The sequence below is a fragment of the Pleurodeles waltl genome, chromosome 5, assembly GCF_031143425.1.
Source record: "Pleurodeles waltl isolate 20211129_DDA chromosome 5, aPleWal1.hap1.20221129, whole genome shotgun sequence".
In the NCBI taxonomy this organism is placed as follows: Eukaryota; Metazoa; Chordata; class Amphibia; order Caudata; family Salamandridae; genus Pleurodeles; species Pleurodeles waltl.
The window spans coordinates 355,655,152-355,678,917 of NC_090444.1; the positions used below are offsets into that span (position 1 = coordinate 355,655,152).

The 23,766-nt window shown below is 46.5% G+C and overlaps 1 protein-coding gene across 4 annotated transcripts in view; it reads right to left on the reverse strand.

Moving 5' to 3' along the window:
• The window catches only part of MACROD2 (mono-ADP ribosylhydrolase 2), a 5,612,477-nt gene that overhangs the window by 569,650 nt on the left and 5,019,061 nt on the right, over window positions 1-23,766 (reverse strand). The window lies entirely within an intron of this gene.

A 23,766-nucleotide genomic window follows, 5' to 3' on the forward strand; every position in this document is an offset into this window, starting at 1 on the left:
TGTTCTGGTCCATAGACTGTGTTCTTCAGATGTCACATTCAAGTGATGAGGCTAATTGTGATGTGTGTGAAGGTAGCACTTCACTCTATTGCTTCATATGTGATGTTGTACAGAACTCTTTCAGATTAGTGTTTATGACATGCTCCCTGAGGTTAGACTCATGATCCTAAAGTATATGTTTAAGAGACTGAAGACACCTAAGTCGGATTGTGTGAACAAGTGAGGTGTTTATTGACAACATCTACAAGGTGAGGTATGTGATTATTCAGTGAAGAAGTTATCAACAATGTGCAGTCTGCGGCGTATCCCAGTAGATGCGTTGTGCTGTTCCCCCTCATTTTCTTCTCCACTATCCTCCTCCTCTTTCTCAGGCAGGTCATCTACCTGCTCATATAAAGGGACGTTCATCAGCACACATATGTTGTGAAGGATGGAACATGTCATGTCAGAGATGTGCGGGGCATATAGGAGGCTGCCTCCTGTGATGTCCAGGCAGATAAAAGTGTAATTTTTTTCTGATAGTCAGTATGACTTTGGTGTCATTTGTGTCGTTGGACTGTGGAGCAGAAGGGGGTTCATGACAACTTCTGTATCTTAAATCCGGAAAGGCAAGCATGGACAAAACCTCCTAGAAGCACTACAGTTACCTGAACAGGTTGCAGTGGTCAAGTGTCCTGCACACTATAGTGGGTCTGTTCATGTGACACTGGGTAATAAATATGCAGATGAGGTTGCAAAGTACTGTGCTCACAATTTTTGTACCTTTTATGGAGAACATATAAATGAGAGAATGGATGAATCCAATTACAACCCTTTGTCAACAGGTACAGATACATTGTAAGAGGTAAAAGGGCTTCAGGAATAAGTGCCAGAGGAAGAACTGCAGTGTTGGATCAGAGCAGGTTGTGTTAAAAGAGATGACGGCATTTTGGGTTTCAATGGATGGAAGACCATTGTTGCTGAATGGTTTGCTACTCCCAAATGGCTAAGTATTTTCACAATCCAGCTCATGCTGGTAGAGGCACCATGGTGAGGTTGTTTAGGTAAACGTGGTTTAATCCCAAGTCCAGGTTGATGGCTGAAGTGTTGTGTCACAGATGTGTTATATGTCATCAGAACAATGTTGGAAAGAGAACTGCAGTAGCACTTAGTCACATAGGGAGATCAAGAGGACCCTTTAACAGGATGCAGACGGACTTCATCAAGATGCCTGTGTGTAATGGGCTGAGATATGGCCTAGTGATTTTGTGCATCTTCTCATGTTGGGTCAAAGCTTACTAGACCAGAAGAAATGACAGTCTCACTGTAGTAAAACTGCTGTTGAGGGAGCTTACACCCAGATTTGGTTTCCAGGCTTCTCTGGAATCAGACTGTGGAACTCATTTTATTAATGAGGTCCTGAGACTCAACAATTTCAGGACCTCATTAATAAAATAAGTACCTGAGACTGTTGTGCGCACCTCTGCAGGTGGAGCAGCAATTACATTGCAGCTATAGACCTAAAGCTTTGGGTCTTGTTGAACATGTGAATGGGACGCTGAAATCCAGACTGGCAAAGGTGTGTGACTCGACATCTCTGAAATTGCCTGAAGCTTTTCCTTTTGTGTTGATGAATCTTCACTGTGTACCTGATCAGAAGACAGAACTGCGAATGCACTTGTGAACATTACAGATGATATGGTCCTTCACTGCTGTAAAGGCTAGCTGCTGTGGTGCATTCTGTGTCTCAACAGTTAGGATCAGCTATAGCCCCTACATATCATGCAGCAGTGCCATGACCTCAGTCCTGGCGACTGTGTGTTGGTGAAGAAATACATAAGAAAGACTTGTTTGGAATCTCGTTGGCATGGGCCACATCAAGTCATCTTGGTCAACATGACTGCTGTGAAGTTTAGAGGTATCTCTAACTGGATTCATGCTTCCCATACTCGAGAGTTAAGTATCCCCTGGATGTGACAGCACCTGATCCAGAAGTGCCGGAAGTGACAGAAAGACGTCAGGAGCAGGTTAGTAAACATGTTGCGGGTCAGACAGAGCCTAAAACTACAAATGATCGGTCTGAGGGGGTCTGAAGCGAACCACAGTTGAAGCCGAAGTGACTGAATCCCGTCTTGTGGTGGTGAACAAGTTGAACTCAAATTCAGACCCTGACAAAGGATGCAGTGCTGTGAGACAGTGAGTGGACGCTGGAGACTGATGGCCCAGAAGGCAAGAAAGGGAAAAACTGAATTTGCCTAAAGAACGTGTACCACAAACAATCCCAAAGGACATTGAGAGCTTTGAGCAAAGTGAAAGCAGGAATTAAGGATTGGCACTTAGGAGATCAAAGAGAACAAGAGTACCTTGTTGGAGGTTCTCTTCACCTGAATGAACATACTTTGCTGCATATGCAAAATTTTGGGAGTTTTGGAATAACACTGCAGATCCAACCGATCCTCCTTGAAACTGATCATTCTGTTTGAATTCTGTTTTCAGGTTCCTGTGCTTTTGGATAGATTGGAGAAATACATTATGGATGTTATTATCAGTGATTTTGAACTGTGCATATTTTAGAAACTTTGCATCAATTTTGTTAGTGAATTAAGAAGAGTACCAGGGCATAGGTGAAGAAATGTAAGGTTGCCCTTTAGAAGAACGCAGACAGCTAAGGAAGACTCACAAAGATTTTATAAATGTATCTGTTGTTCATCATTTGAACTTTATTTTGCTGTTGTGCACAGATGGAACTGACGGAGAAAACTCTGTTGCTGCTGCATTTCATGTTAAAAGAACTGATTTTAGAGAAATCATGAAAGTTAATCAGAAAAGTAGGTGTAGGTACATATTAGGTGTAGTACTGCTTATTTCATTTGTAGCATTAGTAGTGCTATTAATAGGAGCATTTTCCCTTACAGCCAATGTAGAGACAGAGTTACCACCTAGTGTTCCCCTGCAAACCTTGAGCCCTAGAGATAGTAATCTTTATAGACTAGATGAAAAGACTTTACACAAAGATGATTCTAGAGGCGATTATTCTGCAAATGTACATAGATTGCTTTACGAAGATATTGACACTCTGGATGCAAGGGATTGCTATGAGTGCACACAATTACTACTTCCATTTCTGAGGGCATCACTTAACACTACTTTCCTTTGACATATGGAGTTTTCTTAGTCTTTTGTCAAGCACATTTTATCGGTAGGGAAGTTTCTAATATTATGTCTCAAACTATGATTTAGTTCTTCCAGAAGTTTATTTGTTTACACATTTGAACAAGAATCCTTAATTAAGGGTGCAGAAATAGCAGGGAAATAATTTGTATTATTAAAGCCATTAGGTACTGCAGCATATGCACACAGACATAATTAGACCTATTAAATGACAGATGTAGAAAAGAAATGCCTAATTATAGTGGAAGACAAGAGAAGTGTTTTAGAATGTAAATCTCAAACAGATAAAGATCTTAAGACACATCACAGGTGGAATAGAGGGCAGATTGAACATCACCTGAAGAGGAATTTTTGACTTTGGATTGGCAACACAAAGGGAAGCTGTGTACATGTTGACTAGAGTTATATATACCGATTGTTCATAGGGAAGTGACTGTGAGCATCTCTTTGATTTCAGTGAATTCTTCCTAATGGGAAAGAGCCTATGATTCTTGGAGTGTGTTTTATTTGTGGAAAGTACACTTACGTCAAATTGCCGAAGGGATGCCATGGCATTTGTTATTTTGGCATAGTTTTCTAGAAGATTTATCATGTGGAGCATTTCAATGTTTCTGTTTGGGATACGAAACGTGGAAATAGAAGAGGTGTTAGAGCTGGAGAGGTAGTAGGATCCATCTTTGGTGCACTGATTCCAACTGTAGGTGTGATTCTGAATGATTTGAAGATTAGAAAGATGTCTACAATAATGGATAAATTAGCCAACAGTACCAGTGAATTCCTTACTGGTTGTAAATACAGAAATGGTAGCATTAAGATCTATGGTTTTGCAGAACAGACTTGTGTAAAACTTTCTGATGGCAAAGGAGGATGTACATCCCAGACAAAAGTAAGGACTAGGAGAAGCATATTCAAAACATTTCTGGGTCGACAAAGGATTTCAAGGAACTGAAAGCGACAGGTGCATGGGAGGCAATTAGAGTTGGATTTGTTACTGGAGACAGATGGTTTGGAAACTTAGGAAGTGGGGTTGTAGGTTTTGTTTTGAAGCTGTTATTGATTAGTGCTGGATTTGCAATAGTTCCTTTGGTGGGATTCAACTTTTTTCAGAGAAAGAAGGTTGAAAAGGCAAAGAAGAGAAAGAGGGTGGACATTGAGCTGGAAGATAGTGTAAATATTATGATGATATGAAGTGTCTGGAAGAATCTACACAAAAGCTGACTCGAAAGAATTAGTTAGATTGTGCTGACTTGATGGGGAGTTGAGAAAGCATTATTTGGCTGTACTTTTATGAGTTGTAGAAGGGACAAAAAACTGTAAGCACGAAATACGTAATATATGTTATAATGTACTGCTACTAAGCAGTGCATCGAAATCATATTATTCAAGTTGCACTCATAAGTAGAAATGTTGAAATTATATGTATGTTTTTCATAACACCATTAATTAACTGAAATATAATTCATGTATGCATTTATGTTCAATGTATTGGGATTACAGTACGGCAATTAAAAGCTATATGATTGCAGTTTTAGAAAAGTTCTTCTTTTGACATGGTCTCTCCACCCCCCCAACACCACTTTTTTCCCAGTTTCTGGTACAGTTTCGACTGAAAGTGGACTGGGTCCCTGCTAAACAGGTCCCAAGTGCCAGATCTGTTTCCCCCCCAAAACTGCACAGTTATTTTTACCAACTGGCAAACCTTCAGCTACCACTGAAAGTCCCTAGTAAATGGTACCCCTGGTAACTAGGGCATGGTGTACTAAAGGAAGACCCCTGAGAGACAGCATGAATTGTGCTACCCTCAAAGGGCCTCTCGCTAAGCGCACACAGTGCTGCTTTCACAGGCTGCATGTCTTGGTGCAGAACTAAAATGAATACAATACATGGCACACAGGCCTGTCCCCTTTACACTGCATGAAATTTATGTAAGTCACCCCTCTAGCAGGACTTCCAGTCCTAAAGACAGAGGCCCTCATTCTGAACTTGGCGGGCGGCGGAGGCCGCCCGCCAAAGTCCCGCCGTCAGCTTACCGTTCCGCGGTCGAAAGACCGCGGCGGTAATTCTGACTTTCCCGCTGGGCTGGCGGGCGGTCGCCTTCAGGCCGCCCGCCAGCCCAGCGGGAAAGAGGCTTCCACGATGAAGCCGGCTCGGAATCGAGCCGGCGGAGTGGAAGCTGTGCGACGGGTGCAGTTGCACCCGTCGCGTATTTCACTGTCTGCGCAGCAGACAGTGAAATACATTTAGGGGCCCTCTTACGGGGGCCCCTGCAATGCCCATGCCAGTGGCATGGGCACTGCAGGGGCCCCCAGGGGCCCCGCGACCCCCCCTACCGCCATCCGGATCCCGGCGGTCGGACCGCCGGGATCTGGATGGCGGTAGGGGGGGTCGGAATCCCCTCGGGTGGAGGATTCAATGGGGCGGCGGTACACTGGCGGGAGCCCGCCAGTGGTGCCGGTCCGACCGCGGCTTTACCGCCGCGGTCGGAATCCCCATTGGAGCACCGCCGGCCTGTCGGCGGTGCTCCCGCGGTCCTCCGCCCTGGCGGTCTTTGACCGCCAGGGTCAGAATGACCGCCAGAGTGCGTTATAATACATGTGAGGGCATACCTGCATGAACAGATATGCCTTTGCTATGTCTTTGTTGATTCTCAAACATAGTAAGTGAACAAGGAAGCCATTTTAAGTACATGTGCTGGGCACTGGTCCCTACGACTTCCCCTGCTATATGATGGCTTCACTGAAGATAGGGATGTTTAGTATCAAATATTTCATATTAATAAACCCTCACTCAATCCATTGATGGGTTTATTAATGCATGCACTCAGGGGGCACTTTAGAGGTGCCCCCTGAAAACCTACCAACTCCTAGCGTGAACACTGACTGACCAAAACTAGTTCAGCCACCTTAGACAGAGGTCTGGCCCTCTGAGGTGACAGCCAAAACTCTTGCGGCCTCAGAACAAAGGACTGCTCTGGGCAGAGGTGCTAACACCTTTGTTCAGCCTCCTGGCCTTAGCCTTTTTCCAAAACTAATCTCACCCATTGATTTGCATTGGGCACCCAACGCTGTGTAGCCGGTAATGCCCCTAAATAAATTATTTATGTAGCATCCCTGAACCCCAGAACTCACATTCCTGATGACCTAAGAAGAGCCGGACAATACAGAGTCACAACAGCAGAGAAGAATGCAGACACCAACTGACTTGGTCCCAGCCCTACCGGCCTGTCTGCAGCTGTCAACGGTCCTGTGCCCAGCTGGCCCTGTGCCGCTAAGGGTGAAATCTGGTGATGCCTTGTGGCCCACACCCTGTAATTACCTCAACCCCAGGAGATCAACCCCTGACATCGTTTTACTCACCGTTACCCCCAGTCTCCAATGATTGATATTGGGCACTCTGCACCGGGCTACCCCTGTGCCGCTGAGGGTATATGCTTGGTGCTGCCTTGTGGCCCCCCTGTGATTACCTCAACTGCAGGAGATCGACCCTTGACATTGTTTTACTCCCCAATGAGCAGCTCATCTTTGTTCACCCCAGTCTCTAAATGTGAGCTCTGCCCTGGCCGCCCCTGTGCCACTGTGGGTGCACTCTTGGTACTGATTTGAACCTTGCCTGGTGTTGACCTAAAACCCTGAAGACTGGATTTGTAAGTTGTGTACTTACCTGCAAACCTTGTTTTCCTCCCATAGATGAACATTTCTGAACTGAAAATTGCAGTGTGATTTTTGAAACGGCAAAGTGTTTATGCTTGTAAATCAACATACCTGATTATGAAGTTCTTGGTTTTGAAACATATATAAAAAGAAATGTTATTTTTCTAAATTGGTGTCGGATTTATTTTTTGAGTGTGTGTCTCATTTATTGCCTCCGTGAGTACAGCAGATGCTTAGCACTACCCTGTGATAAGCCTAACTGCTCGTCCACACTATCACAAAATAGAGCATTAGTCCAATCTATTTTTGCCTCTGCAATACCAATTGGGGATCCACTGGACTCTCTGCACAGTGTACTTAATTGTAGTGCATTATATAGAGAGACAGCTTCCTGTATAACTTGGCATCCTTGGTGTGGTCTCCCCTAACTTTCATCCTCTGTTTCCCAGGTTGTTGATGTGTGCTGGACTCTGTTGTTGCTGTTTTTGTTACTCTGTGCACTTTACCACTGCTATCCAGTGCTAAAGTGCAAGTGCTCCTATGTAAAATGTATGTGTAATTGGATTTCCATGATTAGCATATTTGATTTACTGGTAAGTCCCTAGTACAGTGCACTAGAGGAGCCCAGGGCCTGTAAATCAAAGGCTACTAGTGGGCCTGCAGCCCTGGTTGTGCCACGCACATTAGTAGCCCTGTAAACATGGTTCAGACATGACACTGAGGTGTCTGTGTGTGCAGTTTTAAACTGCTAATTCAACTTGGCAAGTGTACCCACTTGCCAGGCCTAAACCTTTCCTTTTCTTACATGTAAGACACCACTAAGGTAGGCCCTAGGTAGCACCATGGGCAGGGTGCAATGTATGTTAAAAGTAGGACATATTGTAATGTGTTTTATATGTACTGACAGGGAAATACTGCCAAATTCGGTTTTCACTGTTGCAAGGCCTATCCCTCTCATAGGTTAACATGGTGGCTGCTCTTAAATATGATTAAAGCATAGATTCCCTTTGGGAGCAGAAAGATATGTGGAGTTTGGGGTCTCTGAACTCACAATTTAAAAATACATCTTTTGGTAAAGTTGGTTTTGAGATTGTGTGTTTGAAAATGCCACTTTTAGAAAGTAGGCATTTTCTTGCTTAAACCATTCTGTGACTCTGCCTGTTTATTGATTCCCTGTCTGGGTTAGTCTGACATTTGGGCTGTTTGCACCCCTCTTTAGACAGTGACACAAAGGGAAACAGGGTGTAGCCTGCATCTACTGATGAGCCATCTGTGCTAGGAGGGAGAGGAGGAGTGGTCACTCCCACCTGAAAGAGCTGTGCCTGCCCTCACACAATGCCGTCTCCAACCCCCTGGTGTGTGTCTGGGGCCTGGCAAAGGCAGAAAGGGGTATAAGAAGAGCACCCAAACACCTGAAAATCCGATCACTTCTGGAATCAAGAGGAACCTCTGCCAAGGAGGAGAACTGAAGAGCTGAGGAGAAGTGCTGCCCTGCCTGTGACTGTGCTTTGTGAAGCTATCCCACAGTTGCTGCTTCTGTCTGCGAAAGGGGACAAAGACTGGACTTTGTGGTGCATTCCTGCTTATGAAGAATCTCCGAGGGCTTGAAAGGAGCTTGCCTCCTGCTTTTGAAGTCTCAGAGCCATCAAAGACTTACCCTGCCAGCACCTAGACTCTCTGCTGAGACTCCTGCCCTGCCAGGTGATGCCCTCTCCAGTTCCTGGGCCCTTGAAAGGTGAAGCTGGCAGACCAAGACTGAAAATCCGTGCACAGACCGCTGTACGGGGAAACTTTCGACGCACCTTCCGTGACTCAGCTGATAAACAACGCTCTCCCGGCTTGGCCGCTGTAATCAATGCTCCACCTGCATCGCGGCTGGAAGATCATTGCAATGCGGCTGGAGAAACAAAGCGCAACACCCACTAACAGAGGCTGACAATGACGCAAACCCCACACAGTGCGGTTTTGTGATACTGTGTGGCCGGATTGTCAATGCAACGTCGCTGGGTGTGGAAAAACAACGCAAAGCCTTGCTGGACCCGAGGTGCCTGTCCGGATCGATGCATCACTCTCTTGCAGGAGAGGAGAAACGACGCATGCCGACCCGACCGGAGGAAGAACTACGCACGGTCTCGCTTAGGAGTAAGAATCGACGCATCTCTGCCCTTTTCCGAGACACACTCGCCCGTGCGGTGTTATTTTGACGCTACCCAGGTACTTTTGCACGCTAACAATGTTCGCACTGTTTTCTAAAGGATTTAAGACTCTTATTCTTTTAAAACTCATACCTTGACTTGTGTATGTTGGATGTTTGTAGTTATGGTCTTGTTTTGTTTAGATACATTTCCTCTATGTTTCTAAACCTATGTTGTATCATTTTGTAGGGTTTTCACTGAATTACTGTGTGTGTTGGTACAAATACTTTACACATTTCTTCTGAAGTTAAGCCTACCTGCTCGTGCCAAGCTACCAAGGGGTGAGCAGGGGTTAACTGAGGGTGATTCTCCTTTACCCTGACTAGAGTGAGGGTCCTTGGTTGGACAGGGGGTATTCTGACTGCTAACCAAAGACCCCATTTCTAACACTTCCTAAAGCAGTTATTACCATTTATTATACTTATGTGGAGAAATGCACGTATACCTATGTATTTTGAATGTGCATTGAACTACTTGTTAAGTTGAGTCAAGTGAAGGTCTGAAATGTTTTCTTATGGTGAACTTCAATGTGGAGTTTTGCTTGTGTTTTATTTATTTTATTGCAGGTGCATCTGAACAAGTCTACAGTTAATGAAAAGTATGCTGTGCATTTGAGATAAAGGGGTACGGGAGGATATGTTGGCAAGGACAAGGAGCACTAATGAAAGGAAGAAAGAAGACCTGCATTGTGAGCTCCTTTTCTAGAGAGCTATCCAAGGTTGTCCTGATGTTTGGTTCATGGGATGAAGTCTAGTGGGAGTTACAAATTCCAAACTACTGGTGATGATGACATAGATTCACTAAGATTCTACAAGGTCTAAAGTGGTGTTCAGTTAGTTAGGTGAGACAGTCCCTTTATACCCTTTGACTAGAATGGATTTCTTTGAGACATGAAGTGGTAAAGGTCTCTCTATTCTTACTTTGGATAAGTGGCTTCATGCTACGCATGTCTAGTAGAGCTTCTACTGAGGCTTCTGTTATGTGGACACTTTTGAATATTATTCAAATCCTTGCATTTCCTGGGAAATATTTAGGTTGCTTCATAGCTTAGTTAGGATATTTAGATTAGGGTAATTTACAAATGATTAGACAGGAGAATCGCCATTTGGATTCAGACCACCAAGTATTGTTTTTTATCTTTTGTATTGCTGCGACAGAAACACTTATGTGCCTTATGCTTGTACTATTTAATCTGATATGGGACTTTACTTCACCTATGGCAATTCTGTACTTATATAGGATTGTTCGAGGACTCATTTACACAAGTCTGGCCTTAAATTTGTAATAAATCTTTTAACTTCTACAGAACTCCTAAAAAGGTCAGTCGAAACTAGACAAACTAGAAAATGGGCCGGTTGCATTCTCTGCACCTTCAAAAAACACTTTATGGGTTAAAACTAGCACTTCTCCAAACTCTTACATGTCAGATTGAAAAACCAGGAAGTAATACATGAATCTCTAAAAATAATAAAAAATATGCTTTCTGTTGTAAGGAAATGCCTCCTTGGCATGGTTACCCCCTAACGTTTTGCCTTTGCTGATGCTAAGTTATGATTTGAAAGTGTGCTGGAACCCTGCTAACCAGGCACCAGCACCAGTGTTCTTTCTCTAAACTGTACCTTTGTCTCCACAATTGGCACAACCCTGGCACTCAGGTAAGTCCCTTGTAACTGGGACCCCTGGTACCAAGGGCCCTGATGCCAGGGAAGGTTTCTAAGGGCTGCAGCATGTCTCATGCCACCCTGGGGACACCTCACTCAGCACATGCACACTGCCTCTCAGCTTGTGTGTGCTGGTGGGGAGAAAATTACTAAGTCGACATGGCACTCCCCTCAGAGTACCATGCCAACCTCACACTGCCTGTGGCATAGGTAAGTCACCCCTCTAGCAGGCCTTACAGCCCTAAGGTAGGGTGCACTATACCACAGGTGAGGCCATATGTGCATGAGCACTATGCCCCTACAGTGTCTAAGCAAAACCTTAGACATTGTAAGTGCAGGGTGGCCATAAGAGTACATGGTCCAGGAGTTTGTCAAACACGAATTCCACAGTTCCATAATGGCTACATTGAAAACTGGGAAGTTTGGTATCAAACTTCTCAGCACAATAAATGCACACTGATGCCAGTGTGCAATTTATTGTAACATACACCCAGAGGGCATCTTAAAGATGCCCCCTGAATACCTACCCGACTTCTAGAGTAGGCTGACCAGTTTCTGCCAGCCTGCCACACACCAGACGTTGCTGGCCACATGGTGAGAGTGCCTTTGTCACTCTGTGGCCAAGAACAAAGCCTGTACTGGGTGGAGGTGCTTCTCACCTCCCCCTGCAGGAACTGTAACACCTGGCGGTGAGCCTCAAAGGCTCACCCCTTTTGTTACAGCGCCCCAGGGCATCCCAGCTAGTGGAGGTGCCCGTCCCTCTGGCCACTGCCCCCACTTTTGGCGGCAAGGCTGGAGGAGATATTGAGATAGTGAGAAAAAAAAGGAGGAGTCACCCACCAGTCAGGACATCCCCTAAGGTGTCCTGAGCTGAGGTGACCCCTGCCTTGAGAAATCCTCCATCTTGAGTTTGGAGGATTCCCCCAATAGGATTAGGGATGTGCCCCCTCCCCAGCGGGAGGAGGCACAAAGAGGGTGTAGCCACCCTCAAGGAAAGTAGCCATTGACTACTGCCCTCCCAGACCTAAAACACACCCTGCCATTCAGTATTTAGGGGCTCCCCAGATCCCAGGAAATCAGATTCCTGCAACCTGAAGAAACAAGAAGGGTTGCTGACCTACAAGCCTACAGAGAAGGAGGAAGATGACAACTGCTTTGGCCCCAGCCCTACCGGCCTGTCTCCAACTTCGAAAACCTGCTCCAGCGACGCATCCGACAGGGACCAGTGACCTCTGAAGCCTCAGAGGACTGCCCTGGACTAAAGGACCAAGAAACTCCTGTGAACAGTGGCCCTGTTCAAAACCAGCTACTTCTTTGCAACAAAGAAGCAACTTCCAAAGACTACACGTTTCCCGCTGGAAGCGTGAGAATTCCCACTCTGCACCCGACGCCACCGGCTCGAGATCCAGAGAACAAACACCTCAGGGAGGACTCCCCGGTGACTGCGAGCCTGTGAGTAACCAGAGACGACAGCCCTGAGCCCCCACAGCAACGCCTGCAGAGAGAATGGAGAGGCTCCCCTGACCAAGACTGCCTGGAACAAGGGACCTGACGCCTGGGACCAACACTGCACCCACAGCCCCCAGGACCTGAAGGAACCTAACTTTGATGCAGGAGTGACCCCCAGGTGACCCTCTGCCTAGCCCAGGTGGTGGCTGTCCCAAGAAGCCCCCCCGGTGCCTGCCTGCACCGCTAGAGTAACCCCCAAGTCCCTCCATTGTTTCCTATCTGAAACCCGACACCTACTTTGCACACTGCACCTGGCCGCCCCTGTGCCGCTGAAGGTGAATTTGTGTGCCTACTTGTGTCCCCCCCAGTGCTCTACAAAACCCCCCTGCTCTGCTCCCTGAGGAAGCAGGTACTTACCTGCTGGCAGACTGGAACTGGAGCACCCCTGTTCTCCATAGGCGCCTATGTGTTTTGGGCACCTCTTTGACCTCTGCACCTGACCAGCCCTGATCTGTTGGTGAGGTAACTTTGGGGTTGCCTTGAACCCCCAACGGTGGGCTGCCTATGCTCCAGAACTGAGACCTGTAAGTGTGTTACTTACCTCCGAATCTAATCTTTACTTACCTCCCCAAGAACTGTTGATTTTTGCACTATGTCCACTTTGAAAATAGCTTATTGCCATTTTTACAAAGACTGTACATGATATTGTTTTTATTCAAAGTTCCTAAAGTATCTAAGTGAAGTACCTTACATTTAAAGTGTTTACTGTAAGTCTTGAACCCGTGGTTCTTAAAATAAACTAAGAAAAGATAATTTTCAATACAAAAACCTATTGGTCTGGAGTAAGTCTTTGAGTGTGTTTTCCTCATTTATTTCCTGTGTGTGTGTACAACAAATGCTTAACACTACCCTCTGATAAGCCTACTGCTCTACCAGACTACCACAAAATAGAGCATTAGAATTATCTACTTTTGCCACTATCTTACCTCTAAGGGGAACCCTTGGACTCTGTGCACACTATTTCTTACTTTGAAATAGTATATACAGAGCCAACTTCCTACATTGGTGGATCAGCGGTGGGGTCTAAGACTTTGCATTTGCTGGACGACTCAGCCAATACCTGATCACATGACTAAATTCCAAAATTTTTCATTAGAAACAGATTTTTGCAATTTGAGCAATTTTTCTAACTTTTTAAAAAGTCCTGCTAGGGCCTTGTGTAAGTCCCTGTTAGCATTTCTTTTAGAGTTTAAAAGTTTTGTAAAAGTTTGGATTAGGCTCTAGAAATAGTTTTAGATTCTTAAAAAGTATCCCAACTTTTAGAAAAATAATGTCTAGCACAGAAGACATGGTGGTGGAACTCAACCTCACCCCTTACCTGCATCTAGGGATGTCAGAGTTAAGGACTCTCTGTAAACTAAAAAATATAAAGACTGGGTCAAACCCTACCAAAGTGAAGCTCCAGGAGCTTTTGGCAGAGTTTGCAAAAGACCACCCCTCTGAGGATAACCTTACAGAGGGGGAAACTAGTGACCTGGAGGATAATTCCCTCCCTCCTGTCCTAGTTAGGGAGGTCAGGGTCCCTCAAACCCTGACTCCACAAGTGATAGTCAGAGATACTGGTTCTTCCACAGGGGAGTCCAGTAACTCTGGAAGCATTGAGGGCAGCCTCAATGAAGATGACCTCCTGTTAGCCAGGATGGCCAAAAGATTGGCTTTGGAGAGACAGCTCCTAGCCATAGAGAGGGAAAGACAAGAGATGGGTTTAGCTCCCATCAATGGTGGCAGCAACTTAAATAGGGTCAGAGAAAGTACTGAAATGCTAAAAATCCCTAAAGGGATTGTAACAAAATATGAAGATGGTGATGACATCACCAAATGGTTCACAGCTTTTGAGAGGGCTTGTGCAACCAGAAAAGTAAACAGATCTCAATGGGGTGCTCTCCTTTGGTAAATGTTCATTGGAAAGTGTAGGGATAGACTCCTCACACTCTCTGGTAAAGATGCAGAATCCTATGACCTCATGAAGGCTACCCTGATTGAGGGCTTTAGATTTTCAACTGAGGAGTACAGGATTAGGTTCAGGGGGCTCACAAATCCTCGAGCCAGACCTGGGTTGATTTTGTTGACTTCTCAGTCAAAACACTAGATGGTTGGATTAATGGCAGTGGTGTAAATTATTATGAAGTGCTGTATAACTTGTTTATGAAGGAATACTTTTTAAGTAATTCTTTCAATGATAAACTGCATCAGCATCTGGTAGACCTAGGTCCAATTTCTCCCCAAGAATTGGGAAAGAAGGCAGACCACTAGGTCAAGACAAGGGTGACCATAACTTCCACAGGGGGTGACAAAACGAAATGGGTCACAAAGCCTCCCCAGGGGAAGAGTGTTGAAACATCCAAGGGAAAAAGTAAAGAGTCTTCTATAGGGCCCCAAAAACCTGCACAGGAGGGTGGGTCCAATGCCTCTTCACAATCCTCATTTGGATACAAGGGTAAAAACTTAGATCCCAAAAAGGCCTGGTGTCGCAGCTGTAGTCAGCATGGACACCAAATTGGAGACAAGGCCTGTCCCAAGAAAGGTTCCACTTCAACTACTACTCCAGTTAGCACTGGAATAGCCAGTCTCCAGGTGGGATCAACAGTGTGACCAGAGCAAATCAGGGTCCACACTGAAGCTACATTAGTCTCTGAGGGTGTGGTGGACTTAGCCACACTAGCTGCCTGGCCGCCTAACATGCAAAAATACAGGCAGCAGCTCTTTATTAATGGGACTAGAGTAAAGGCCCTGAGGGATACAGGTGCCAGTGTCACTATGGTGACAGACAAACTGGTTTCCCCAGGACAACACCTGACTGGACAAACTTATCCAGTCACCAATGCTGACAATCAGACTAAAGTACATCCCATGGCTATGGTAACTTTAGAATGGGGAGGGGGTCACTGGCCTGAAACAGGTGGTAGTCTCTTCTGTTATACAAGTAGAATGTCTGCTTGGAAATGATCTGGAGTCCTCAGCATGGGTTGAGGTAGAACTCAAAACCCATGCAGCCATGCTGGGTATCCCTGAATTGGTGTGTGTCAAGATTAGGGCGCAGTGCAGAGCGCAGGGTGAAAACGAAGTGTTGGAGTCTGGAAAAATGGCCCAACATTCCAAGAGAAAAGGAAAGAAGACTGGGGAACAAGCTTCAGCACAGAAAAAGAAACAGAACCTCTCTTCTCAGAAAGAAGTTCTATCCCCTGAGGGAACTGAGCCTATGGAGTTAGAACCTTACCAGGTTGAGCTCTTGGGCCTAGGGGGACCCTCAAGGGAACAACTGTGCAAGGGGCAAGAAACTTGTCCCTCTTTTGAAGGCCTAAGGCAGCAAGCTGCTGAACAAGAAAAGGGAATTGTCAGTGAAACACACAGGGTCTATTGGGAAGATGGACTCCTTTACACTAAAAAGTAAGAGATCCCAAAGCAAGAGATCCCAAACCTGGTGCCACTAGGAGAGTGGTAATGCCTCAGGAGTTTGGAGAGTTAATTCTGACCTTAGCCCATGACATTCCCCTTGCTGGGCATTTGGGACAAACCAAGACATGGGAAAGGTTAGTCAACCATTTCTATTGGCCCAATGTGTCCCAGGAGGTAAAGGAGTTTTGTACCTTCTGTGCCACCTGTCAAGCCAGTTGTAAGACAGGTGGCCATCCAAAGGCCCCCCTCATTCCACTTCCAGTGGTGGGGGTCCCCTTTGAAAGAGTGGGAGTGGATATAGTGGGTCCACTTGAACCTCCCACAGCATCAGGGAATCAATATATCCTAGTAGTAGTGGATCATGCTACTAGGTACCCTGAAGCAATTCCCCTTAGGTCCACTACTGCCCCTGCAGTAGCCAAATCACTCATTGATATTTTTACCAGAGTGGGATTTCCTAAGGAGGTGGTTTCTGACAGAGGTACCAACTTCATGTCAGCTTACCCAAAACATATGTGGAATGAGTGTGGGGTGACTTACAAATTCACCACACCATACCATCCACAAACCAATGGTCTTGTTCAGAGATTTAACAAGACATTGAAGGGTGTGCTCATGGGGCTCCCTGAAAAACTCAAAAGGAAATGGGATGTCCTCCTGCCATGCCTGCTTTTCGCTTACAGAGAGGTGCCTCAGAAGGGAGTAGGGTTTCCCCCTTTGAACTTCTGTTTGGCCATCCTGTTAGGGGACCACTAGCTCTTGTGAAAGAAGGCTGGGAGAGACCTCTCCATGAGCCTAAGCAAGATATAGTGGACTATGTACTAGGCCTACGTTCAAAGGTGGCAGAGTGCATGGAAAAGGCAAGTAAAAACCTTGAGGCCAGCCAACAACTCCAGAAGATGTGGTATGACCAAAAGGCTACTATGGTTGAGCTTCAGCCAGGGCAGAAAGTCTGGGTTCTGGAGCCTGTGGCTCCTAGGGCATTTCAGGACAAATGGAGTGCCCTTACCCAGTACTAGAGAAAAAGAGTCAGGTCACCTACCTGGTGGACCTAGGCACTAGCAGGACCCCCAAGAGGGTGATCCATGTTAACCACCTAAAAGAACTCTTCCATGACAGGGCAGATGTAAACATGTTAATGGTTATAGATGAGGACCAGGAAGCAGAGAGTGAGCCTCACCCTGATCTCCTCTCCACTGACCCTAAAGATGGCACAGTAGATGGAGCGATCTATTCAGATACCCTGTCTGGCCAACAGCAAGCTGACTGCAGGCAAGTCCTCCAGAAGTTTGCTGAGCTCTTTTCCCTAACCCCTGGTCAGACACACCTGTGTACCCATGATGTGGACACAGGAGACAGCATGCCCGTCAAAAACAAAATATTCAGACAATCTGACCAAGTTAAGGAAAGCATCAAAGTGGAAGTCCACAAGATGCTGGAGTTGGGAGTGATTGAGCACTCTGACAGTCCCTGGGCTAGCCCAGTGCTCTTGGTCCCCAAACCTCACACCAAAGATGGCAAGAGAGAGATGAGGTTCTGTGTGGACTACAGAGGGCTTAATTCTATCACCAAAACAGATGCTCACCCCATTCCAAGGGCAGATGAACTGCTTGATAAATTGGGTGCTGCCAAATACCTGAGTACTTTTGACTTGACAGCAGGGTACTGGCAAATAAGAATGGCACCAGGAGCAAAAGAGAAAACAGCATTCTCTACTTCTGATGGGCACTACCAGTTTACTGTGATGCCCTTTGGCTTAAAGAATGCCCCTGCCACCTTCCAAAGGTTGGAGAATCAAGTCCTTGCTGGCTTGGAGTCCTTTAGTGCAGCTTATCTTGATGATATTGCTGTGTTTAGCTCCAGCTGGCAGGATCACCTGGTCCACCTAAAGAAGGTTTTGCAGGTCCTGCAAGCAGCAGGCCTCTCTATCAAGGCATCTAAATGTCAGATAGGGCAGGGTACTGTGGTTTACTTGGGACGACGTGTAGGTGGAGGCCAAGTTCAGCCACTCCAACCCAAGATCCAGACTATTCTGGACTGGGTAGCTCCAAAAACCCAGACTCAAGTCAGGGCATTCCTTGGCTTGACTGGGTTCTGTAGGAGGTTTGTGAAGAATTATGGATCAATAGTGACCCCCCTCACAGAACTTACCTCCAAGAAAATACCCAAGAAAGTTAACTGGACCTTGGACTGTCAAAAGGCCTTTGACACCCTGAAGCAAGCAATGTGCACAACACCAGTTTTGAAAGCTCCAGATTACTCTAAGCAGTTCGTTGTGCAGACAGATGCATCTGAACATGGGATAGGAGCAGTCCTGTCCCAAACAAATGATGATGGCCTTGACCAGCCTGTTGCTTTTATTAGCAGGAGGTTACTCTCCTGGGAGCAGCATTGGAGTGCCACTGAGAGGGAGGCCTTTGCTGTGTTCTGGTCCCTAATGAAGTTGAGACCATACCTTTTTGGTACTCACTTCATAGTTCACACTGACCACAGACCTCTCAGATGGCTAATGCAAATGAAAGGAGAAAACCCTAAACTCTGGATGTGGTCCATATCCCTACAGGGAATGGATGTTATAGTGGAACACAGACCTGGGACTGCCCATGCCAATACAGATGGTCTTTCCAGGTTCTTCCACTTAGAAAATTAAGACTCTCTTGGGAAAGGTTAGTCTCATCCTCTTTCGTTTGGGGGGGTTGTGTAAGGAAATGCCTCCTTGGCATGGTTACCCCCTAACATTTTGCCTTTGCTGATGCTAAGTTATGATTTGAAAGTGTGCTGCGACCCTGCTAACCAGGTCCCAGCACCAGTGTTCTTTCCCTAAACTGTACCTTGGTCTCCACAATTGCCACAAGCCTGGCACCCAGGTAAGTCCCTTGTAACTGGTAACCCTGGTACCAAGTGCCCTAATGCCATGAAAGGTCTCTAAGGGCTGCAGCATGTCTTATGCCACCCTGGGGACCCCTCACTCAGTACATGCACATTGCCTCTCAGCTTGTGTGTGCTGGTGGGGAGAAAATGACTAAGTCGACATGGCAGTCCCCTCAGAGTGTCATGCCAACCTCACACTGCTCGTGGCATAGGTAAGTCACCTCTCTAGCGGGCCTTACAGCCCTAAGGCAGGGTGCACTATACCACAGGTGAGGCCATATGTGCATGAGCACTATGCCCCTACAGTGTCTAAGCAAACTTCTCAGCCCAATAAATGCACACTGATGCCAGTGTGCAATTTATTGTAACATACACCCAGAGGGCATCTTAGAGATGCCCCCTGAATACCTAACCGACTTCTAGTGTAGGCTGACCAGTTTCTGCCAGCCTGCCACACACCAGACATGTTGCTGGCCACATGGGGAGAGTGCCTTTGTCACTCTGTGGCCAGGAACAAAGCCTGTACTGGGTGGAGGTGCTTCTCACCTCCCCCTGCATGAACTGTAACACCTGGCCTCAAAGGCTCACCCCTTTTGTTACAGCACCACAGGCATCCCAGCTAGTGGAGGTGCCCGCCTCTCCGGCCACTGCCCCCACTTTTGGTGGCAAGGCTGGAGGAGATAATGGGAAAAACAAGGAGGAGTCACCCACCAGTCAGGACAGCCCCTAAGGTTTCCTGAGCTGAGGTGACCCCTGACTTGAGAAATCCTCCATCTTGAGTTTGGAGGATTCCCCCAATAGGATTAGGGATGTGCCCCCTCCCCATCAGGAGGAGGCACAAAGAGGGTGTAGCCACCCTCAAAGACAGTAGCCATTGACTACTGCCCTCCCAGACCTAAAACACACCCCTAAATTCAGTATTTAGGGACTCCCCAGATCCCAGGAAATTAGATACCTGCAACCTGAAGAAACAAGAAGGACTGCTGACCTAAAAGCCTACAGAGAAGGAGGAAGACGACAACTGATGTGGCCCCAGCCCTACCGGCCTGTCTCCAACTTCGATAACCTGCCGCAGCGTCTGAAGCCTCAGAGGACTGCCCTGGACTGAAGGATCAAGAAACTCCCATGAACAGTGGCCCTGTTCAAAACCAGCTACTTCTTTGCAACAAAGAAGCAACTTCCAAAGACTTTGCGTTTCCCGCCGGAAGCGTGAGACTTCCCACTCTGCACCCAACACCCCCGGCTCGAGATCCAGAGAACAAACACCTCAGGGAGGACTCCCCGGTGACTGCGAGCCCGTGAGTAACCAGAGATGAGCCCCCACAGCGACGCCTGCAGAGAGAATCCAGAGGCTCCCCCTGACCTCAACTGCCTGGAACAAGGGACCCGACGCCTGGAACCAACACTGCACGCGCAGCCCCCAGGACCTGAAGGAACCGAACTTCGATGCAGGAGTGACCCCCAGGCAACCCTTTGCCTAGCCCAGGTGGTGGCTGTCTCGAGAAGCCCTCATGTGCCTGCCTGCACTGCTAGAGTGATCCCCGGGTCCCTCCATTGTTTCCTATCTGAAACCCGACGCCTGCTTTGCACACTGCACCCGGACGCCCCTGTGCCGCTGAGGGTGTGTTTTGTGTGCCTACTTGTGTCCCCTCCAGTGCTCTACAAACCCCCCCTGCTCTGCCCCGAGGACGCAGGTACTTACCTGGCAGACTGGAACCAGAGCACCCCTGTTCTCCATAGGCGCCTATGTGTTTTGGGCACCTCTTTGACCTCTGCACCTGACCGACCCTGAGCTGCTGGTGTGGTAACTTTGGGGTTGCCTTGAACCCCCAACGGTGGGCTGCCTATGCCCCAGAACTGAGACCTGTAAGTTTGTTACTTACCTCCTAATCTAATGTTTACTTACCTCCCCCAGGAACTGTTGATTTTTGCACTGTGTCCCCTTTGAAAATAGCTTATTGCCTTTTTACAAAGACTGTACATGATATTGTTTTTATTCAAAGTTCCTAAAGTATCTAAGTGAAGTACCTTACATTTAAAGTGTTTACTATAAATCTTGAACCTGTGGTTCTTAAAATAAACTAAGAAAAGATATTTTTCAATATAAAAACCTACTGGCCTGGAGTAAGTCTTTGAGTGTGTGTTCCTCATTTATTGCCTGTGTGTGTACAACAAATGCTTAACCCTGCCCTCTGATAAGCCTACTGCTCGACCACACTACCATAAAATAGAGCATTAGAATTATCTACTTTTGTCACTATTTTACCTCTAAGGGGAACCCTTGGACTCTGTGCACACTATTTCTTACTTTGAAATGGTATATACAGAGCCAACTTCCTACATCTGTGTTTTATGAATCATAATAAACATGATAATAGAAAGAAAATTCAGAAACTTTACAAGTACAGGGAAAAATAGCACCTAAAGGCACATTAACAAAAACGTTGGTTTATAAGATAGAGTGCACTTATGACTCAGTGAATCAAGTACTTGCCTGATAATCATGTTTTTCGAAATCTAATATTGGTGTGAAACCCCCACATTCGCTCTGGAAACAATACATCAAAGTTCGAAAAGGCAAAAAAACAGTCCTATTTTAGCTTGCATATAGGGGTCATTCCGACCCTGGCGGTCCAAGACCGCCAGGGCCGGGGACCACGGAAGCACCGCCAACAGGCTGGCGGTGCTTCCCAACCCATTCTGACCGCGGCGGTAAAGCTGCGGTCAGAAAAGGGAATCCGGCGGTTTCCCGCCGGTTTCCCCTGCATGGGATGAATCTCCATGGCGGCGCTGCTTATTCCAACCCCCTTCCCGCCACCCTGTTTCTGGCGGTTTTTACCGCCAGGAACAGGATGGCGGGAACGGGTGTCGTGGGGCCCCTGGGGGCCCCTGTACTGCCCACGCCACTGGCATGGGCAGTGCAGAGGCCCCTAACAGGGCCCCATAAAGATTTTCACTGTCTGCTTTGCAGACAGTGAAAATCGCGACGGGTGCAACTGCACCCGTCGCACCCCTGCAACTCCGCCGGCTCCATTCGGAGCCGGCTTCATTGTTGCAGGGTCTTTCCCGCTGGGCCGGCGGGCGCCCGCCGGCCCAGCGGGAAAGCCAGAATGGCCGCCGCGGTCTTTCGGCGGCCTGATTTTGGCGGGCGCCGACTGCCGCCCGCCAAAGTCAGAATGAGGGCCATAGTCTAGAAAAAATATAGGCGCACATAGGGAATGAGGCCATTTGGAAATACACAGCCAAGACGCCTGTTTCAGACCTGATGTTATAGCACGTAGCATCTTTACTGGAGGTACTGGGGTTACTGAATGAATCTTATGGTTCCAAATCCAGAAAACTCATTTGGAAGCAACCAAGCTGACATGTATCTGACCAGTCCTGGTCTTATAGAGCCTCTTAGACAGGAGATGGTTTGTGTTGCAACCAGAGTTAGACTGGGACTGAAAATAGGCCTGGGGACCATAATGAATGCGACCCTTAATTAGCGAATTAGTTAATAACAAAGTGGCCAACATTTGCAAACTGTTGCAGGTTTGAACTTGCAAAGACATGCTGTACAAGTGTTTTGCAAGGTATGAGAGTGCAACAACGTGTGCTTGCTACAGACAATGTTTGTGCTAAAATCAAGCTGGAAGGGGAATGGTACCCTGCAGTAGGGTATATGTGGCATTTTACTGAGTGCTCTGAGGAGTGCATTGTAGCCACATCAATATTGCCAACTGCATGCATAATACCTGGTCAGTAGCGCAGCAAGAGCGCCAGCGGCTCCCAGAGAAGCAGAGAAAATAAACCCACCCACCTCCAAATCCTGGCACATCAAAGTCAGGTCCTCAAAATCTCGGTACTAAGAGTCCAGCTGCCCCAACATTTTCACCGATTTAAAATCCTCTACCTGCGGGCTTCAGAGGGGACTTTTTTTTTTTTTTAGCTCTTCAGCTTTGAGCACCGACCAGACGTTCCTAGCACTGAACGTCAACTCATCTTCAAAAGTGCTCTGAAAATACATCTCCTTGTCCTGTTCCTTTGGATTCCTCTGTTCGGCTTGGTGTTGATGGAGGGCGTGTTCTCCTTTTAGCCCTTAAACGGCAGGTTGCAGACAAAGGGTATACTTACAACTGTCACTTCGCAGGACACGACACGCGGTCCTCGCTCGGGAGCAGCGTACAGCGCAGTAAACGGACAGGCACGACGGACCATAAAACTCCTTTGTTTCTATATTCGAAATATCTGCAATGCAGATTCTGACATTCAGAATCTTGCTGTCAGAAACACGTCGAACTATGTTTTGAAATGCAAATCTTAAATCAAATATTCAAGCTAAAGGGATCAAAATCTGACTCTGTAAAAATATGAAAGGAAAAATGAAAATGCCTCGCTCATAAAGACAAAATGCAGACTAGTTTTTCTGACTTTATATTACATTTTATTGTAACTCGTCTATTTTTTACAACTTTTAAAATCTACAATTAGATCTTAACGTTGTTAGCAAAAATACAACGGTTACTGGTTGCTGACGTGTGTCATGTTTTACAATTTATTTTTTATGTTCTTATCGGAAAATCAAGAGATTTAAATGAGAAGTGCACAGGGAAAAATCATTTTCCAAAGAGGACAGATACCATTCTTGCACTTGAGTCAGCTTTCTGCTGTGGGCCTTGTATTTTCATCAAAGCACTGCTCAAACTTAAAATGTCTGAAAGATAAGAAAAGTCCAAAAAGAACTTTAGAGCTGACTAATGTATGATTAATGAAGTTTTTAGTTGTCTCCCCTGTCAGGTGCACTTGATTCTTTGGATAGTAATTTCTGAGGGTCTTTGGGTCAGTTTGGCAACCTTAGGGTGGCCTCACCCAAGGGTTTTTGCCTTTCACCTCCTGTCTTCGCTGCATCTGTTTGTTGACCTTAGGACTCTGAGCTTTTTACCATTGCTAACGGGTGCTAAAGTGCATGGGTTTCTCCCCTAAACATGGTAATAGTGGTGTCTACACAATTGTCATATTTAATATACCTGTAAATCCCTTGTAAAGGGGTACACCATATACCCTGGGCCTGTAAATTAAATGCTACTAGTGGGCCTGCAGCACTAATTGTGTCACCCACTTCGGAAGCCATGTAAACATGTCTCAGGCCTGCCATTGCAGAGCCTGTGTGCAGTTCCACTGCCACATCGACTTGGCATTTAAAACCGTTTTCCAAGCCTTAAACTCTCCTTTTACTACATATAAGTCACCCCTAAGGTAGGGCCTAAGTAGCCATAAGAGAAGTGTGCTACGCAAGGAAAAGGTAGGACATGTACCTTTAAGTTTTACTTGTCCTGGTAGTGACAAACAGCC